Below are 22,795 nucleotides of genomic sequence, written 5' to 3' on the forward strand. Positions count from 1 at the left end.
AATAAGCATAATTCTTTTTCATATTTAATTTCCTTTATTGTATATTTAATTGCACTTCTAATTATCGCACTTTTATTTATTGTTATTTCATTTTTTCGCACTTTTAATTATCGTACTTTTTAATTATCGCAATTTAATTTTTATCGCATTTTTATTATTCGCAATTTCATTATCGTTATTTACTTTACGCTTTAATTTAAAGTCTTGTATTTATTTTATATTTTACATTAGGTTTTAACTGCGACTAAAGTTTTAAAATCGACAAACCGGTCATTAAACGGTAAAAACCCCCCTTTATAATAATAATATTACTTATATATATATTTGTATTTCTTATAAAAGTAAACTAATATAGCGTTGAGCTTTGCTTAAAGATCTCCCTGTGGAACGAACCGGACTTACTAAAAACTACACTACTGTACGATTAGGTACACTGCCTATAAGTGTTGTAGCAAGGTTTAAGTATATCCATTCTATAAATAAATAAATATCTTGTGTAAAATTGTATCGTATTTAATAGTATTTCCTAGTAAAATAATAACTATTTTATATACACCTCGTTCGACATCACTAATATACAATTCAACTACTACAATTCTATATAAAAAAACTGATTGTAATAATATTTCGCATTCAAACTTTTACACAATATTTTACAAACTTACAATACCGCTTATTTTACATATAGCATGAAATATAGCACACAATAAATTTGATACAAGATGGTTGTGAAGATAATTCTAGCTAGTACACAAGTCGTTCAGCAAAGGCAATAAAGACACGTAATTCATACGTCCAGAAACAAGTCATGCATTCTGGTTTTACTAGGATTACTTCCCATCCTTGGTCTTGTGGAACATAACCGTTATGGCCGTTGATAAGACAGCGTGTTGTAACGTCGTCAAAGGGACGAGGGTTACGTAATGACCAACAGTCTCGTAATAACCTAAAAACCTCATTTCTTACCCCAATTACCGACTCCGTCACTTGAGGGAAGGTTTTGTTTAATAGTTGTAGCCCGATGTTCTTGTTCTCACTTTGGTGAGAAGCGAACATTACTAACCCGTAAGCATAACATGCTTCTTTATGTTGCATGTTAGCCGCTTTTTCTAAATCACGAAGTCCTATATTTGGATATACTGAGTCAAAATAATTTCTTAACCCGTTGCGTAAAATAGCATTTGGGTTCCCCGCAATATATGCGTCAAAGTAAACACATCGTAACTTATGGATTTCCCAATGTGATATCCCCCATCTTCCGAACGAAAGCCTTTTATAAACCAAATCATTCTTGGAACGTTCTTCGAATGTCTTACAAACTGATCTCGCCTTAAATAGTTGTGCCGAGGAATTCTGACCGACTCTAGACAAGATTTCATCAATCATGTCTCCGGGTAGGTCTCTTAAAATATTGGGTTGTCTATCCATTTTGTGTTTTTTATACTGTAAAATAGACAAGAGTTAGATTCATAAAAAAATACTTATTAATACAAGCAATTTTTACATATATCATAAAGCATAAGCACACTATATTACATATATTACACCACACGAATACAACTATCTTATTCTGACTCGCTTGTTTCTTCTTCTTTGGTTTTGGTTCGTTTTCCCAAGTTTCTAGGGATATATGATGTTCCCCTAATAAGAGCCGTTATTTTCCACATTGGTTTAGAAAAACCTGGTGGTTTAGAGGTTCCCGGGTCATTGTTACAACTTAAGGACTTCGGGGGTTGACGATACATATAAAGTTCATCAGGGTTGGAATTAGATTTCTCTATTTTTATGCCCTTTCCCTTATTATTTTCTTTTGCCTTTTTAAATTCAGTTGGGGTAATTTCTATAACATCATCGGAATTCTCGTCGGAATCCGATTCATCGGAGAATTGGTAATCCTCCCAATATTTTGCTTCCTTAGCGGAAACACCATTGACCATAATTAACCTTGATCGGTTGGTTGAGGATTTTCTTTTACTTAACCGTTTTATTATTTCCCCCACCGGTTCTATTTCTTCATCCGGTTCCGATTCTTCTTCCGATTCCGATTCTTCTTCTGGTTCCGACTCTTCTTCCGGTTCCTCTTCGGGAACTTGTGAATCAGTCCACGAATCATTCCAATTTACATTTGACTCTTCATTATTATTAGGTGAGTCAATGGGACTTGTTCTAGAGGTAGACATCTATCACATAATATCAAACGCGTTAAGAGATTAATATATCACATAATATTCACATGTTAAAAATATATAGTTTCCAACAAAATTTGTTAAGCAATCATTTTTCAAGTAAACACGGTCGAAGTCCAGACTCACTAATGCATCCTAACAAACTACATAAGACACACTAATGCAAAATTCTGGTTCTCTAAGAACCTCGCTCTGATACCAACTGAAATGTCCCGTTCTTATTGATTAAAAACGTTCCATATTAATTGATTTCGTTGCGAGGTTTTGACCTCTATATGAGACGTTTTTCAAAGACTGCATTCATTTTAAAACAAACCATAACCTTTATTTCATCAATAAAGGTTTAAAAGTTTTACGTAGATTATCAAATAATGATAATCTAAAATATCCTGTTTACACACGACCATTACATAATGGTTTACAATACAAATATGTTACAACAAAATAAGTTTCTTGAATGCAGTTTTTACACAATATCATACAAGCATGGACTCCAAATCTCGTCCTTATTTAAGTATGCGACAGCGGAAGCTCTTAATAATCACCTGAGAATAAACATGCTTTAAAACGTCAACAAAAATGTTGGTGAGTTATAGGTTTAACCTATATATATCAAATCATAATAATAGACCACAAGATTTCATATTTCAATACATATCCCATACATAGAGATAAAAATCATTCATATGGTGAACACCTGGTAACCGACATTAACAAGATGCATATATAAGAATATCCCCATCATTCCGGGACACCCTTCGGATATGATATAAATTTCGAAGTACTAAAGCATCCGGTACTTTGGATGGGGTTTGTTAAGCCCAATAGATCTATCTTTAGGATTCGCGTCAATTAGGGTGTCTGTTCCCTAATTCTTAGATTACCAGACTTAATAAAAAGGGGCATATTCGATTTCGATAATTCAACCATAGAATGTAGTTTCACGTACTTGTGTCTATCTTGTAAATCATTTATAAAACCTGCATGTATTCTCATCCCAAAAATATTAGATTTTAAAAGTGGGACTATAACTCACTTTCACAGATTTTTACTTCGTCGAGAAGTAAGACTTGGCCACTGTTGATTCACGAACCTATAACAATATATACATATATATTAAAGTATGTTCAAAATATATTTACAACACTTTTAATATATTTTGATGTTTTAAGTTTATTAAGTCAGCTGTCCTCGTTAGTAACCTACAACTAGTTGTCCACAGTTAGATGTACAGAAATAAATCAATAAATATTATCTTGAATCAATCCACGACCCAGTGTATACGTATCTCAGTATTGATCACAACTCAAACTATATATATTTTGGAATCAACCTCAACCCTGTATAGCTAACTCCAACATTCACATATAGAGTGTCTATGGTTGTTCCGAAATATATATAGATGTGTCGACATGATAGGTCGAAACATTGTATACGTGTCTATGGTATCTCAAGATTACATAATATACAATACAAGTTGATTAAGTTATGGTTGGAATAGATTTGTTACCAATTTTCACGTAGCTAAAATGAGAAAAATTATCCAATCTTGTTTTACCCATAACTTCTTCATTTTAAATCCGTTTTGAATGAATCAAATTGCTATGGTTTCATATTGAACTGTATTTTATGAATCTAAACAGAAAAAGTATAGGTTTATAGTCGGAAAAATAAGTTACAAGTCGTTTTTGTAAAGGTAGTCATTTCAGTCGAAAGAACGACGTCTAGATGACCATTTTAGAAAACATACTTCCACTTTGAGTTTAACCATAATTTTTGGATATAGTTTCATGTTCATAATAAAAATCATTTTCTCAGAATAACAACTTTTAAATCAAAGTTTATCATAGTTTTTAATTAACTAACCCAAAACAGCCCGCGGTGTTACTACGACGGCGTAAATCCGGTTTTACGGTGTTTTTCGTGTTTCCAGGTTTTAAATCATTAAGTTAGCATATCATATAGATATAGAACATGTGTTTAGTTAATTTTAAAAGTCAAGTTAGAAGGATTAACTTTTGTTTGCGAACAAGTTTAGAATTAACTAAACTATGTTCTAGTGATTACGAGTTTAAACCTTCGAATAAGATAGTTTTATATATATGAATCGAATGATGTTATGAACATCATTACTACCTCAAGTTTAGTAGGTAAACCTACTGGAAGTGACAAGAAATGATCTAGCTTCAAAGGATCTTGGATGGCTTGAAAGTTCTTGAAGTAGGATCATGACACAAAAACAAGTTCAAGTAAGATTTTTGCTCGAATTAAGATAGTTTATAGTTATAGAAATTGAATCAAAGTTTGAATATGAATATTACCTTGAATAATAAAGATAACCTACTGTATATAACAAAGGTTTATTGATCTTAGATGATTACTTGGAATGGATTTGAAAGCTTGGAAGTAAATTAGTAAACTTGAAGGGATTTTTGAAGTATTCTTGAAGTGTTCTTCCTATGATGATTATAGCTTGATTCTTGAAGTGATTTTTGATGAAGATGATGATTAACTACTGGAAAAATACGTTCATAATAGTGTGGGTGTGTTGAGAGAGAATTAGAAAGAGATTTGGAAGTGAAATGGAGTGAATGATGAGTGTTAATTGGTGAGTGGTGAGTGGGGTTAAAAGGAGTTCTAGTTAGTTGACTAGCTCATGGTAGAAGTTAAAATTGATTAGTCATACATGACATAATCAAGAGTGGAATCCCATGCTAGTTCCTATTGGTATATACCCATAGTAAGTACGTTTTGAAGCTGTGTATAATACGGGTAAGAATACGACTAGAATTCTTGATGAAAGAAAAGAATGGGAAAGTAACTGTAACCATTTTCGTTAAGTATGAGTGTTTTGATATATGTCTTGAAGTCTTCCAAAAGTATTTTAATACCTAAATACACTACATGTATATACATTTTAACGGAGTCGTTAAGTCATCGTTAGTCGTTACATGTAAGTGTTGTTTTGAAACCTTTAAGTTAACGATCTCAATTAATGTTGTTAACCCATTGTTTATTATATCTAATGAGATGTTAAATTATTATATTATCATGATATTATGATATATTAATATATCTTAATATGATATATATATACATTTAAATGTCGTTACAACGATAATCGTTACATATATGTCTCGTTTCGAAATCCTTAAGTTAGTAGTCTTGTTTATATGTATATAACTCATTGTTAATATACTTATGGAGATACTTACTTATCATAATCTCATGTTAACCATATGTATATCCATATATATATCGTCAAGTCGTTTTTACAAGTTTTAACGTTCGTGAATCGCCGGTCAACTTGGGTGGTCAATTGTCTATATGAAACATATTTCAATTAATCAAGTCTTAACAAGTTTGATTGCTTAACATGTTGGAAACATTTAATCATGTAAATATCAATCTTAATTAATATATATAAACATGGAAAAGTTCGGGTCACTACATCGAATGCCATGAAATGTTATTAGTAAGTGTTTAGTTGTAATGTATGCTTCATTACCTTCAAAACGGCATATCGTATGTGTAAATTGGATTCCCGAATCATAAAATACGTTTTACGAACTTGAAACTTTGAAAATAAACCCTTCTTGATCAATTGACGAGTTTTCGGTTATTGTAAATGATGTTTTTGATTGATGATATGTGGTTAGTTGTATTCCTCGTCAAAATACCTTTTCGACGATATATGATAGGCATTATAAGTGTTTGCGGGTCAAGAGTTGGGTTGAAAAATGTTTTGGTTCGTGCATACTTTGAAAAACTGACCAGAAATCTCTGCCCAGATGGTGGCGCGGCGCGCCCCATCCCCGCGCGGCGCGCGGATTGGCCTGGCCAGATTCTGCTTTGTTTGGCGCATTTCACGCGAAATGTTTGACTAGCTATCGACCTCCGATTCACATGAAACTTGTTTTAATATACTTGTATATGAATATTTAGCATAGAAAAATAGTCCGGGACCCGACCCGAACGCGTTGACTTTTTCGTTGACTTTGACCAAGTTTGACTTTTAGTCAAACTAAACCAAACTTTTATACAATCATTCTAACATGCTTTTATACTTGTTTCTTGTATGAAACTTGACAACGTGATTCACATGCTATACTTAATCGAGTCGTAACGAGCCATAGGACTAATTGAACACATTTCACCCGACCTTGTATCGTAACCGGTTAATTGACACAACTTACTTGTTTAGGTCAAGGCTAAGCAACTTTCATGCATACGTTACTTTGTGAAGTACTTTTATACTCGTGCACTCGAGGTGAGATCATAGTCCCACCTTTTCAACAACTTTTTATACTTTTAAATTGTGGGCTGAGAAACATATACTTTGTTACATTTTGTACTACTTACTTTTATACTTTGAACACAAGTACAAGGAAATCAAACATTCCACAGCGAGTTAGAACAAAAATTCTCAATTCGATTATCATTAGTTACACTTGCAGGGTGTAAGCGTGAACTTATATTGTGTGGCCATACGGGTTTGACAAACCCTCATTACGGACGGTTCGCTACCGTCTACGGATGAAATATATTTTCGAGAAACAGTGTATGTTCTAACACTATTGTGATGGGGTTCTATGGAAGGAAACGTTAAGTCTTGATAATTGGGTGCTCGCGAACAATACTTTTGGAATGCAAACGATTTTGATAATCAACTATGGGAATACTAAATCTTGTGGTTCAAAAACAACGTTTACAAATACATCTATGATTTCACCAACGTTTTTCGTTGACAGTTTTCTATATGTTTCTCAGGTTCATACTCGGCTACTTGATACATGCTTCCGCACACTTTGATTTCTTGCTTGAGGTCAAGCATACATGCATACGCTAGTGATAGCACTTTTGGATTAAACCTTAAAGCATACATACTTACGCTATTTATAGCAACTGTGATTTTCAACTTATATTATGTCGCAAGTTATTTCATTTATACTTTTTAACTTTGTAAACTTAAACTTGTTGTCGATCCGTTTGTTAAACTAATCTTTGTACCTTTCAAATGAACGCGACATAATTTTGGTCAAACGAGTCTCATATAGGGACTACGACCACGCAACGGGACCTAAGTTAACGACGCCGTCAATAACGGTTTTGGTCGGGTCGCTACAGCAACGGGACCTAAGTTAACGACGCCGTCAATAACGGTTTTGGTCGGGTCGTTACAGGTATATTATATATGTATTCGTATAATTATTGCATTCACTAAGCTTTGCTTACCCTCTCGTTGTTTACCTTTTTATAGGCTCGGGCGTTGACAAGGGTAAGAGCGTTCAATTGGATTAGTGGTCTCCCGCTCGTTTTGATAGGGGATGCTTTTGGGTGTTAGCTTTTGGAGTTCGACCGAGATTGGGTAGTTTAACCCCAAACACCATGCTCTAGTGTGGTTTGGAACTTAAACTTGTATTTGGTCGAAACTTGTATTTTTGAACGAAACTCGTAAAATAGGCGACGTGGGCCCGATGATGTAAAACTTATTTTGATTATGCAAAACTCTTAGTTTCACTTATATTGACTTGTGGTAAAAAGGTTTTCGTTTAAAAATGTCGGGAAGCGGGTTTTCCGCGTACGTGAAACGGGACACCAGGTCAGTCCCTGGCAGTTCATTGGGACGCCGTCCCAATTGCTTGGACGCCGTCCCAGTTTTAAAAGCTGGACGTCGTCCCAAAACCTGGACGCCGTCCAGATGGTCAGGCCCAGAATTTTTTTTTTGGGATTTGAGATGTCGGATTGTTACATTTTTCAAAGGCTGCATTCGATTTTAAAACAAACCATAACTTTTAAAATATTACGACGATTATAAAATAATGATAATCTAAAATATAGCGTTTTCACACGACCATTACATAATGGTTTACAATAATATTACACATCAATATATGCCTTCGAATGCAGTTTTTAAACAATATTATACAAGCATGGACTCCAAATCTTATCCTTAATTTAGTATGCAACATCGAAAGCACTTAACAATCACCTGAGAATAAACATACTTAAAACGTCTACAAAAATGTTGATGAGTTATAGGTTTAACCTATATATTTATCAAATTGTAATAATAAACCACAAGATTTCATTTCTCATAAATACACATCTCGTATCAGGCATTTCGCAAATTGCATAGAGATAAAAATCATTCATATGGTGAACACCTGGTAACCGACCTTAACAAGATGCATATAGAATATCCCCTATCATTCCGGGACTCCCTTCGGACATGATAAATTCGAAGTACTAAAGCATCCGGTACTTTGGATGGGGCTTGTTGGGCCCAATAGATCTATCTTTAGGATTAGCGTCAATTAGGGTGTCTGTTCCCTAATTCTTAGATTACCAGACTAAAAAGGGGCATATTCGGTTTAATAATTCAACCATAGAATGTAGTTTCACGTACTTGTGTCTATTTTGTAAAACATTTATAAAACTGCATGTATTCTCATCCCAAAAATATTAGATTTAAAAAAGTGGGACTATAACTCACTTTCACAGATTTTTACTACGTCGGGAAGTAAGACTTGGCCACTGGTGGATTCACGAACCTATAACCAATAAGTACATATATATCAATTTATGATCAGAATATATTCACAACATTTTTTATTACGTTTTTATGATTTAGGTTTGTTAAGTTAGCAATCCTCGTTAGTAACCTACAACTAGTTGTCTACAGTTAGATGTACAGAAATAAATCAATATATATATATATATATATATATATATATATATATATATATATATATATATATATATATATATATATATATATCTTGAATCAATCCATGACCCAGTGTATACACGTCTCAGGCTAGATCACAACTCAAAGTATATATATTTTTGGAATCAACCTCAACCCTGTATAGCTAACTCAAACATTACTGCATATAAAGTGTCTATGGTTGTTCCAAATAATATATATAGATGGGTCGATATGATATGTCAAAACATTGTATACGTGTCTATGGTATCCCAAGATTACATAATATGTATAATACAATAAAAATTAGTTAGGATATGTTTAGTCTAGATTTGTTACAAAATTTTCGTAGCTAAAACTAGCAAGTTTATCCAATTTTGTTTTACCCGTCATTTCTTCGTTTCAAATCCGTTTTTAGTGATTCAAGTTGCTATGGTTACATAATAAACTGAAATTTATGAAACTAAATAGAAAAAGTATAAGTTTATTGTCAGAAATACAGGTTACAAGTCATTTTTTAAAGAGGTAGTCATTTCCGTCGAAAAAATGACATCTTGATGACCATTTTGAAAAACATACTTCCACTTTGTGTTTAACCATGATTTTTGGATATAGTATCATGTTCATATGTAATATCATTTTTCCAGAAAACAAACTTCCAATTCAAAGATTAAGATACTTTTTATTTTTTTTTAACCCAAAACAGCCCCCGATTTCACTACGACGGCGTATGTCCGGTTTTACGGTGTTCTTCGTGTTTTCAGATTTTAAATCATTAAGTTAGCATATCATATAGATATAGAACATGTGTTTAGTTGATTTTAAAAGTCAAGTTAGAAGGATTAACTTTATTTGCGAACAAGTTTAGAATTAACTAAACTATGTTCTAGTGATTACATGTTCAAATCTTCGAATAAGATAGTTTTATATATATGAATCGAATGATGTTATGAACATCATTACTACCTCAAGTTTAGTAGGAAAACCTACTGGAAGTGACAAAAATTGATCTAGCTTCAAAGGATTCTTGGATGGCTTGAAAGTTCTTGAAGTAGAATCATGACACGAAAACAAGTTCAAGTAAGATTTCCACTCGAAATAAGATAGTTATAGTTATAGAAATTGAATCAAAATTTGAATATGAGTATTACCTTGTATTAAAAAGATATCTTACTGTAAATAAGAAAGATTTCTTGAGCTTAGATGATTACTTGGATTGGATTAGAAAGCTTGGAAGTAATCTTACAAACTTGATAGTATTCTTGATTTTATGAAACTAGAACTTATAGAATTTATGAAGAACACTTAGAACTTGAAGATAGAACTTGAGAGAGATCAATTAGATGAAGAAAATTGAAGAATGAAAGTGTTTGTAGGTATTTTTAGTCGTTGTTATATGGATTAGATATAAAGGATGTGTAAGTTTGTTTTCATGTAAATAATTCATGAATGATTTATAATATTTTTTGTAATTTTGTGAGATATTTCATGCTAGTTGCCAAATGATGTTTCTCACATATTTAATGACTCACATGGGCTGCTAAGGAGCTGATGATTGAGTGTATATACATCTTAGAAGCTGTGTATTGTACGAGTATGAATACGGGTGCATACGAGTAGAATTGTTGATGAAAATGAATGAGGATGTAATTGTAAGCATTTTTGTTAAGTAGAAGTACTTTGATATATGTCATGAAGTCTTCCAAAAGTCTATTAATACATCTTAATTTTCATGACCCGTCCTAATCCATCTGTACGAATACATTACAATTGATTTCATCGCGAGGTACTTGACCTCTATATGATACATTTTACAAACATTGCATTCGTTTTTTTTAAAAGACAAACTTTCATTACATCGACAGTTGACGGCATGCATACCATTTCATAATATATCTAACTATAATTGACTTAGTAATAATCTTGATGAACTCAACGGCTCGAATGCAACGTCTTTTGAAATATGTCATGAATGACTCCAAGTAATATACTTAAAATGAACTAATGCACAGCGGAAGATTTCTTTCATACCTGAGAATAAACATGCTTTCAAGTATCAACCAAAAGGTTGGTGAGTTCATAGGTTTATCATAAAACAATAAAATTCATCATTTTGATAGACCGCAAGATTTAAATGCTGCATGGTACAAATGGGCCTGAATGCCATACCCACATGTAATGTACATGCGATATCTTTTAAATACAGTACACTTTTCTCGTGTACGAAATCATCTTTCATAAATCTTAGTAACCGTACACATATCTCGTGCACAAAAATAACATACACATAACCTGTGTATAAAATCATTCTCTCGATACATAACATTCACTTTTCATTGCTTTCATAGATTGGCTTGGTAACCGACCTTAACATATAATGCGCATAATAATATCCCCAAAACAGAATATCTTGTCTGTATAATAACCATATAAACTTTGAAGTACTAAACACCACGCCCACTAGCCCTTCCGTCTAGTGAACATTCTGGGTGGGGGTGTTAAACCCGGTAGCTACCTTTAGGATTCGCATCAATTAGGCGTGCACTAATTCTCAAAATTAGTGATGTTCCCTAATTCTTAGGTTACCAAGCAATAATAATCAGGAGAAAAATATTCATATCAATTGTGGAAATTATCATGTCCACATAATTCAATGGTGTCAATTATCAAGTTCACATAATTCATTCGAGGAATGTTTTGCTTGTGTCTATCTAGTCAAACATTTATAAAAGCATTTCATGTATTCGCAGGTCAAAATATATTTTAAAAGCATTTAATAAAGCAGTTGTAAAAGTAACGCATGTATTCTCAGTCCCAAAAATGTAAAGAGTAAAAGGGAATCAAATGAACTCACAATCCAATATTTGATAGTAAAAATATTCATACGACTATACTGAACAATGCAGGGTTGGCCTCGAATTCACGAACCTATATCATTTGTATATATATTAAAACATATAATTGTAACTGAACCAATTTATTCATTATATCCTTAATTTACATTTTATGTATATTTAATCCGTGTATATATTCAAAATGGTTAATATTTATATAGTTATATTACTATATCTATATTTATATACATACTTGTTTATTGTTATATTCAAAAATCGATAGTTTGTTATTTGTAAGTATTTATATAAATAATATTAGTAGGTTTGATGTATATAGTTATATGAAACTTTAATTTTATTATAGTATATGTAATAAGTATATTTTTATGTACAAAATATTTATCTACTTAAAAAGGTAGTTTTTTTATATTAATAGTAATAATATTAATAATCATATTTCATAATAATAATACTTATTTTGATAATGATATTAGTAAATATAATAATAATAATAATAATAATAATAATAATAATTGTAACTAGGGTTATGATAACAATAACAATAATTGGTAACTATTACTTATATTAGTGATAATAATAGTGATAACTAATATTCATAATTCTTATTACTAATACTAATACTAATGATAATTCTAGTACTTAATGATAATAATAATAACAAAAATGATAAGTGTGATAATAACAATAATAATAATAATCATAATAATAATAGTAATAATACTTAAATGATAAAATTAACAATAATATTTATATTAATAATATTTATAAGACTAATAATAATAATAATGCTCATACTATAAATTTTAATATAATACTAGCAACAATTAATAATAACAATTTTAACAATAATACTAGTAGTAACAATAACAATCATAATACTAATAACAATACTAATAATAATAATAATAATAATAATAATAATAATAATAATAATAATAATAATAATAATAATAATAATAATAATAATAACAATAATAACAATAATAATAATAATAATAATAATAATAATAATAATAATAATAATAATAATAATAATAATAATAATAATAATAATAATAATAATAATAATAATAATAATAATAATAATAATAATAATAATAGAACAACAATTATAATTAAAAGAAAAGGAAACTACCTTCAAAATAAGCTTAAAAATTAACTATCGTCACCCAACCTCGAACTTGAGACCTCTCGCTTATACACAAACCCCCTAAACCGGTCCCTCTGCCTTACTTTTTCTGATTAAATGCATACCCCATTTATATTTAACCTGACTATTCTTGTTATCATCTTCTTCTTCCTTACAAACCAACCATTCCATGAACGAATCCAATCAATGAATTAGTTATAAAAAAACTTTTAGGTTCCTCCAACTACTTATAAAATCACCCAATTTACATGCTTGCAATTAAAAACGAAAAATAAAATAAAAAAATAAAAATAAAAGGCTGCTGTCGCAGCTTATTTTACAAAAAAAGAAATCGATTTTTGCCTTTTAGATCGTTTTGGATTAAGGTTGCAACATGAAAAAAGTCGTAAGTCTTTTGTGTAATCCTTCTGAATCATCAATTGATCCTAAAACTCAAAAATAAATTCGAATTTTTGTCAAGAATGATTCGTTTGACTTTTGAAACTTTTACTTTGACTCACGAATTCGTAATGAATATGAGGAATTGGAAATAGGGATTTTGCAGATAGATTGAGTTAAAGTTTCCTAACAAAGTTGCATTTTTAGTTTTTGAAAATTAATTCAAAATCAAACTTTTGATAACCTGGTTCACGAACAGAGAGACCGAGCCTATTACCTTCAGTTTTTTTTTATATCTCAAATACAATTGCAGAAGATGTAATATAGAATAAAAGGTTTCTGTTCTTCAATTGTGATTGAAATGGACTGCTAACAAATTTCGACAGAAACAAAATTAGATACAGTGTCGATACATACTCTCAGATAAACAAGGACATGAAGAATAATAAAAAAATTAAAAAAGTTGATCTTGCTTTGTCACTGAATCCGCAAATTATTTGATTTTTATAATTTATATATAATTAGTATTAATAAATAAATAAGTATATTAATAATTAATAATAAGAACAATCCTAATAATAATAATAATTATATTGATAATAATAAATAATAATGATAATAATAATAAAAATGATAGTAATAATATTATTAATGATAAAAATATTATTAGTAGTAATAATAATATGACAATTTATATATATCAAGTTTCATATTTATATATATCATATAATAGTATTAATAATACTTGATATATTAATCTTATTACTAATATTAATAATAATAATAATAATGAAGGTAATAATATAACATCTATATTTTCTTGTATTTAATATTACATATCATTAATTATGTAATATTAATAATTATATAATATATATATAATAACATATATTGTTTATTTAATATTTATATATTTTATATATAATGCAACATACATATAATAGTAATTAGGTTTAGAAACCATAAATTTATATTTGCACACACTCGTTCGTGAATAGTTGGAATTGGTCAAAGGGTAATTGCATATATAAAATCAGTTCAAAGTTTTTAAACTCAACATTATAGACTTTGCTTATCGTGTCGAATTCATATAAAGATTGAAGTTTAAATTTGGTCAAAAATTTCCGGGTCGTCACATTAATACACTACATGTATATACATTTAAATGAGTCGTTAAGTCATCGTTAGTCGTTATATGTAAGTGTTGTTTCGGAACCTTTAAGTTAACGATCTTGTTAAATATAATTGATCCATTGTTATTACACTTAAATGAGATGTTAAATTGTTATGTTAACATGTTAACATGGTGTATTAATATATCTTAATATCATATAAATATGTGTAAAATACTATTACAATGATAATCTTTACATATATGTATTGTTTCGAAATCCTTAAGTTAGTAGTCTCATCTTACTCGTGTAGTTCATTGTTAATACGCTTAATGATATATGTAATTATCATTTCATGATGTTAAACATAGTGTATTAATATCTTAACATGATACATATGTATTTAGTAAACGTTGTTGTAACGATAGCCGTTATATATATCGTTTCGCGTTTCTTAATTTACTACTTTCATTTTATGTAAATAACTCATTGTTAATGTACTTGGTGAGATACTTACTCATCATAATATCATGTTAAATATATATATATATATATATATATATATCATGTTGTTTTTACAAGTTTTAACGTTCATGAATCGCCGGTCAACTTGGGTGGTCAATTGTCAACATGAAACTCATTTCAATAAATCAAGTCTTACCAAGTTTGATTGCTTAACATGTTGGAAACATTTAATCATGCAAATATAGTTTTCATTTAATATATAATCATGGAAAAGTTTGGGTCACTACAGTACCTACCCGTTAAATAAATTTCGTCCCGAAATTTAAAGCTATTGAAGGTGTTGACGAATCTTCTGGAAATAGGTACGGGTATTTTAGCTTCATTTGATCTTCACGCTCCCAAGTGAACTCGGGTCCCCTACGAGCATTCCATAGAACCTTTACGATCGGTATCTTATTTTGCTTGAGCCTTTTAACCTCACGATCCATTATCTCGACGGGTTCTTTAACGAATTGTAGTTTTTTGTTGATTTTAATTTCGTCTAAAGGAATAGTGAGATCTTCTTTAGCTAAGCACTTCTTCAGATTCGAGACGTGAAAGGTATTATGTACATTGGCAAGTTGTTGAGGTAATTCAAGTCGGTAGGCTACTGGTCTGACACGATCTAAAATCTTGAATGGTCCAATGTATCTTCGATTTAGTTTCCCCCGTTTACCAAATCGAACAACGCCTTTCCAAGGCGAAACCTTAAGCATGACCATCTCTCCAATTTCAAATTCTATATCTTTCCTTTTAAGGTCCGCGTAGCTCTTTTGTCGACTCTGAGCAGTTTTTAACTGTTGTTGAATTTGAATGATTTTCTCGGTAGTTTCTTGGATTATCTCTGGACCCGTAATCTGTCTATCCCCCAATTCATTCCAACAAATCTGAGATCTGCACTTTCTACCATAAAGTCCTTCGAACGATGCCATTTCGATACTTGAGTGGTAACTGTTGTTGTAAGAAAATCCTGCTATTGGTAGATGTCGATCCCAACTGTTTCCGAAATCAATAACACATGCTCGTAGCATGTCTTCAAGCATTTGTATCGTCCTTTCGCTCTGCCCATCATTCTGTGGATGATAGGCAGTACTCATGTCTAGACGAGTTCCTAATGCTTGCTGTAATGTCTGCCAAAACCTTGAAACAAATCTGCCATCCCTATCAGAGATAATAGAGATTGGTATTCCATGTCTGGAGACAACTTCTTTCAAGTATAATCGCACCAATTTCTCCATTTTTTCATCTTCTCTAATTGGCAGAAAATGTGCTGATTTGGTGAGACGATCGACTATTACCTAAATAGTATCATAACCACTTACAGTCCTTGGCAATTTAGTAATGAAATCCATGGTAATGTTTTCCCATTTTTCATTCCGGAATTTCAGGTTGTTGAAGTAGACCTGATGGTTTCTGATGTTCAGCTTTGACCTTAGAACACGTCAAACATTCTCCTACGTATTTAGCAATATCGGCTTTCATACCCGGCCACCAAAAGTGTTTCTTTAGATCTTTGTACATCTTCCCCGCTCCAGGATGTATCGAATATCTGGTTTTATGTGCTTCCTTAAGTACCATTTCTCTCACATCTCTAAATTTTGGTACCCAAATTCTTTCAGCCCTATACCAGATTCCATCTTCCCGAATATTAAGGTGTTTCTCTGATCCTTTGGGTATTTCATTCTTCAAATTCCCTTCTTTTACAACTCCCTGTTGCGCCTCCTTTATTTGAGTAGTAAGGTTAGTATGAATAATTATATTCATAGCTTTTACCCGTATAGGTTCTCTGTCCTTTCTACTCAAGGCATCGGCTACCACATTCGCCTTCCCAGGGTGGTAACGAATCTCGAAATCGTAATCATTCAATAACTCAAACCACCTACGCTGCCTAATGTTCAGTTGTTTCTGATTAAATATGTGTTGGAGACTTTTATGGTCGGTATATTTAATACTTTTGACCCCATATAAGTAGTGCCTCCAAGTCTTTAATGCAAAAACAACAGCGCTTAGTTCCAAATCGTGTGTCGTATAATTTTGCTCGTGAATCTTCAATTGTCTAGACGCATAGGTAATTCCTTCGTTCGTTGCATTAACACACAACCGAGACCTTGCTTTGAGGCGTCACAATATATCACAAAATCATCATTCCCTTCAGGAAATGACAATATAGGTGCCGTAGTTAACTTTTTCTTCAACAATTGAAATGCTTTTTCTTGTTCATCTTTCCATTCAAATTTCTTCCCTTTATGCGTTAATGCAGTTAAGGGTTTTGCTATTTTGGAAAAATCTTGGATGAATCTTCTGTAGTAACCAGCTAGTCCTAAAAATTGGCGTATGTGTTTCGGAGTTTTCGGGGTTTCCCAATTTTCAACGGTTTCAATCTTTGCCGGATCCACCTGAATACCTTCTTTGTTCACTATGTGACCGAGGAATTGAACTTCTTCCAACCAAAATGCACACTTTGAAAACTTAGCGTACAGTTTTTCTTTCCTCAACAACTCTAGCACTTTTCTCAAATTTTTTTCGTGCTCTTGATCGTTCTTTGAGTAGATAAGTATGTCATCGATGAAAACAATGACAAACTTGTCAAGATATGGTCCACACACTCGGTTCATAAGGTCCATGAACACAGCTGGTACGATAGTCAAACCAAATGGCATAACCATAAACTCGTAATGACCGTAACGCGTCCTAAAAGTTGTTTTTGGAATATCATCCTCCTTTACCCTCATTTGATGATATCCAGAACGTAAATCGATCTTCGAATAAACCGACGAGCCTTGTAGTTGATCAAATAAGTCGTCAATTCTCAGTAGTGGATAACGGTTCTTGATGGTAAGTTTGTTCAACTCTCGGTAGTCGATACACAACCTGAATGTACCATCCTTCTTTTTGACAAACAAAACAGGAGCTCTCCATGGTGATGTGCTTGTTCGAATGAAACCACGCTCTAAAAGTTCTTGTAATTAGCTTTGGAGTTCCTTCATTTCACTGGGTGCGAGTCTGTATGGAGAACGAGCTATTAGTGCAGTTCCTGGTACAAGATCTATTTGAAATTCAATGGATCGGTGTGGAGGTAGTCCCGGTAATTCTTTCGGAAATACATCGGGAAATTCTTTTACGACGGGAACATCATTGATGTTCTTTTCTTCTGTATGTACTTTCTCAACATGTGCTAAAACAGCATAGCAACCTTTTCTTATTAGCTTTTGCACCTTTAAATTACTAATAAGATTTAGCTTCGCGTTTCTCTTTTCTCCGTACACCATTAAGGGTTTTCCTTTTTCCCGTACAATGCGAATTGCATTTTTGTAATATACGATCTCTGCTCTCTCCTTTTTCAACCAGTCCATGCCAATTATCACATCAAAACTTCCTAACTCTACTGGTATCAAATCAATCTTAAATGTTTCACTAACCAGCTTAATTTCTCGATTCCGACATATATTATCTACTGTAATTAATATACCTTTTTCTAATTCGAGTAAAAATTTATTATCCAAAGGCGTCAGTGGACAACTTAATTTAGCACAAAACTCTCTACTCATATAGCTTCTATCCGCACCTGAATCAAATAAAACATAAGCAGATGTATTGTCAATAAGAAACGTACCCGTAACAAGCTCCGGGTCTTCCTGCGCTTCTACCGCATTAATATTGAAAACTCTTCGCAAGCCTTTCCCATTAGTATTCCCTTGGTTTGGGCAATTTCTAATAATGTGGCCCGATTTTCCATATTTATAACAAACTACGTCGGCATTATTTGTTCTGACATTATTTGTTTCTTTATTTTTGTTGTTCTTTGGTCCGTAAACCTCACATTTTACCGCGCCATGACCACTTCTCAGAACACATTCGGATGGTACTCTGCACACCTGAAGCATGGTTGTTTCTGTTGTTTGTTGTTATTGAAATGGTTGTTGTTGCGATTGTTATTATTGTTGGGACGGTGGTTGTAATGGTTATTATTGTTGAGATGGTTGTTGTTGCGGTTGTTGTTGCGAAATTTGGTGCGATTGAAGTTGTGATTGCTGTGTTGATTATTAAAATTGTGACCCTTGTCACTGGTTTCTTCCCACTTTCTCTTGATTTGTTTCGTGTTGGCTTCTTCGGCTGCCTACTCTTTAATTCTTTCCTCAATCTGATTTATGAGTTTATGAGCCATTCAACTCGCCTTTTGTATGGAGGCGGGCTCGTGTGAACTTATATCTTCTTAGATCCTTTCTGGTAACCCTTTTACAAATGCGTCGATTTTCTCCTTTTCTCTTCGAACGCTCTTGGGCACAATAAACATAACTCCGTGAATCGTCGTTCGTATGTGGTAATATCGAATCCTTGTGTTCGTAATCCCTTAAGCTCTACTTTGAGCTTATTGACCTCGTTTCTGGGACGATACTGCTCAGTCATCAGATGTTTGAATGCTGGCCACGTTAGTGCGTACGCAGCATCTTGTCCCACTTGTTCTAGATAGGTATTCCACCATGTTAATGCAGTACCTGTGAAGGTATGCGTAGCGTACTTTACTTTGTCTTCTTCAGTACACTTACTTATGGCAAACACCAATTCAACCTTTTCAGTCCACCGTTTCAATCCGATTGGACCCTCGGTTCCATTGATTCCAGAGGTTTACAGGCAATGAATTCTTTGTAGGAACATCCTACACGATTTCTTGTGGCGTTATTTGCATTGCTAGATTCAGAGTTATTGTTGTTGTTTTGCATTGCAGCCTGTACTTCCGCTATGTTTGCTGCAAGGAAAACACGGATGTCTTCCTCGCTCATGTTCAAATTCTGACGAGTTGTCGGTGCCATTTCCTTCAAAAATAGCCCAAAAGAATTAAGTTAATCATCTAGAATATTAAGAGTAGTCAATAGTATTTCGTAGCATAGTATGAACTCATTTATAAAAGCTTTTTCTTCATATTAGCGTTTTATAGTTTTAATTCGGGTAGTACCTACCCGTTAAGTTCATACTTAGTAGCTAATATATAATTCAACTACTACAATTCTATATGAAAAATTGATTATAATAATATTTCGCATTCAAACTATTATACAATATTTTACAAACTTACAATACCGCTATTATACATATAGCATGAAATATAGCACACAATAACTTTGATACAAAATAGTTGTGACAACAATCCTAGTTAATACGCAAGTCGTTCAACAAAGGCAATAAAAACACGTAATTCATAAGTCCAGAAACAAGTCATGCATTCTGGTTTTACTAAGACTACTTCCCATCCTTGGTCTTGTGGAACATAACCGTTGTGCCCATTGACAAGATAGCATGTTGTAACGTCGTCAAAGGGATGAGGGTTTCGTAATGCCCAACAGCCCCGTAATAATCTAAAAACCTTGTTTTCACCCCAACTACTGATTCCATCACTTGTGGGAAGGTTTTATTTAAAAGTTGTAATCCGATGTTCTTTTTCTCACTTTGGTGAGAAGCGAACATCACTAACCCGTAAGCATAACATGCTTCATTATGTTGCATGTTAGAAACTCTTTCTAACTCACGAAGTCCTACGTTGGGATATGTTGAGTAAAAATAGGTTCTTAACCCGTAGCGTAAAATTGCATTTGGGTTCCTCGCATTTGATGCTTTAAAGAAAACACGGCGTAACTTACGGTATCTCCAATGTTGAAAGGACCCGTCCTAATCTATCTGGACGAACACATTACATTTGGTTACATCGCGAGGTACTTGACCTCTATATGATACATTTTACAAACATTGCATTCGCTTTGAAAAGACAAACTTTCCTTACATCGAAAGTTGACGATATGCATACCATTTCATAATACATCCAGCTATAATTGACTTAATAATAATATTGATGAACTCAATGACTCGAATGCAACGTCTTTTGAAATATTTCATGAATGACTCCAAGTAATATCTCTAAAATGAGCAAATGCACAGCGGAAGGTTTCTTTCATACCTGAGAATAAACATGCTTTCAAGTGTCAACCAAAAGGTTGGTGAGTTCATTAGTTTATCATAAATAATCATTTCATAATTTTTATTAGACCACAAGATTTCATATTTCCATTTCTCATAAACATACGTCCCATGCATAGAGACAAATATATCATTCATATGGATTGAACACCTGCTAACTGACCTTAACAAGATGCATATAGAATATCCCCATCATTCCGGGACTCCCTTCGGACATGATAAATTCGAAGTACTAAAGCATCTGATACTTTGGATGTGGCTTGTTGGGCCCAATAGATCTATCTTTAGGATTCGCGTCAATTAGGGTGTATGTTTCCTAATTCTTAGATTACCAGACTAAAAGGGGTATATTCGATTTCGATCATTCAACCATATAATGTAGTTTCAATTACTTGTGTTTATTTCGTAAAACAGTTATAAAAGCAGTGCATGTATTCCCAGTCCCAAAAATATATATTGCAAAAGCATTTAAAAAGGGAGCAAATGAAACTCACCTATTGTATTTTGTAGTAAAAATACATATGACAACATTGAACAATGCAGGGTTGGCTTCGGATTCACGAACCTATATTATTTGTATATATATTAAAACATATACTCGTAAACGACTAAATCTTTATATTATTTTTAATAATATACTTGTTAAATTATTTGTTATATAGATATAGATATAGATATATTGATTTATCTATTTTATTTAGCTAGCGTTTATCTTTCATTATCACATATTAATAGTAATAATTTATATTAGAGTTCATATAAAAAATATATATATGAATATATTAATTTACATATTATATATATAGCTTAGTTATTATATTGTTAATAATAAAATTATAGTGATATGTGATTTTAATATTCTTGTAATGTATTTTTATATAAAAATATTTATTTGTAGTAATATTAATAATAATAACTATGAATATAACAATTTTACTACTAATGATAATAAGTTTAATCATAACCATACGAATAGTCATAATACCAATAATAATGATTTTATTACTGTTACTTTTGTTGATAATAACAATACTTATAAAGATACCAATGATATTAATATTTCTAATATTTGTAAATCTAAATATGATAACAATATTAATAGTAATTATAATACTAATAATAGTGATACTAATAATACTAATTATACTAATAACCATATTCTAACATTAGTAATAATAATAATTTTTGTTAATCATTTTAATATTAATGATAATAATAATAGTAACACCAATAATAATAATAATAATAATAATAATAATAATAATAATAATAATAATAATAATAATAATAATAATAATAATAATAATAATAATAATAATAATAATAATGATAATGATACTACTGATAATAATGATAATGATACTAATTGCATTAATGATAATGTTAATTTTATTTCTAAAATTAACAATAATAACATAACAATCATAATTTATAATCTCAATACTAATACTAATAACAATAATAATAATAATAATAATAATAATAATAATAATAATAATAATAATAATAATAATAATAATAATGATAATGATAATGATAATGATAATGATAATGATAATGATAATGATAACAATAGAAATAAAACTACCTCACGAAATCCTTTCATAAAAAGAAATGCCCCGACTAGGGCTCGAACCCGTGACCTCCCGCTCGCTCACAAACAACCTTAACCATACGACTACTGTTGTTTCTCTGATTTAATCTGCTACCCACCACTATTTAACCCGATTTAAAGAGCCCAACACAATTTCGCGAGCCCAACAGTTAACTTATTCCTTGGCCCAACTACTTTCTGCCCAACAGCTTCTCCTGATACCTAAAAAAATATTGTAGTGGCCTGGGTTCGAACCCAGGACCTCTCGCTCATCAACCCACCTTCAAACCATCCGACCATTACAATTTTTCTGAAACTATCTAAACTTTGAATTATA

The sequence above is a fragment of the Rutidosis leptorrhynchoides genome, chromosome 2 (genome assembly GCF_046630445.1).
Source record: "Rutidosis leptorrhynchoides isolate AG116_Rl617_1_P2 chromosome 2, CSIRO_AGI_Rlap_v1, whole genome shotgun sequence".
Classification (NCBI taxonomy): Eukaryota; Viridiplantae; Streptophyta; class Magnoliopsida; order Asterales; family Asteraceae; genus Rutidosis; species Rutidosis leptorrhynchoides.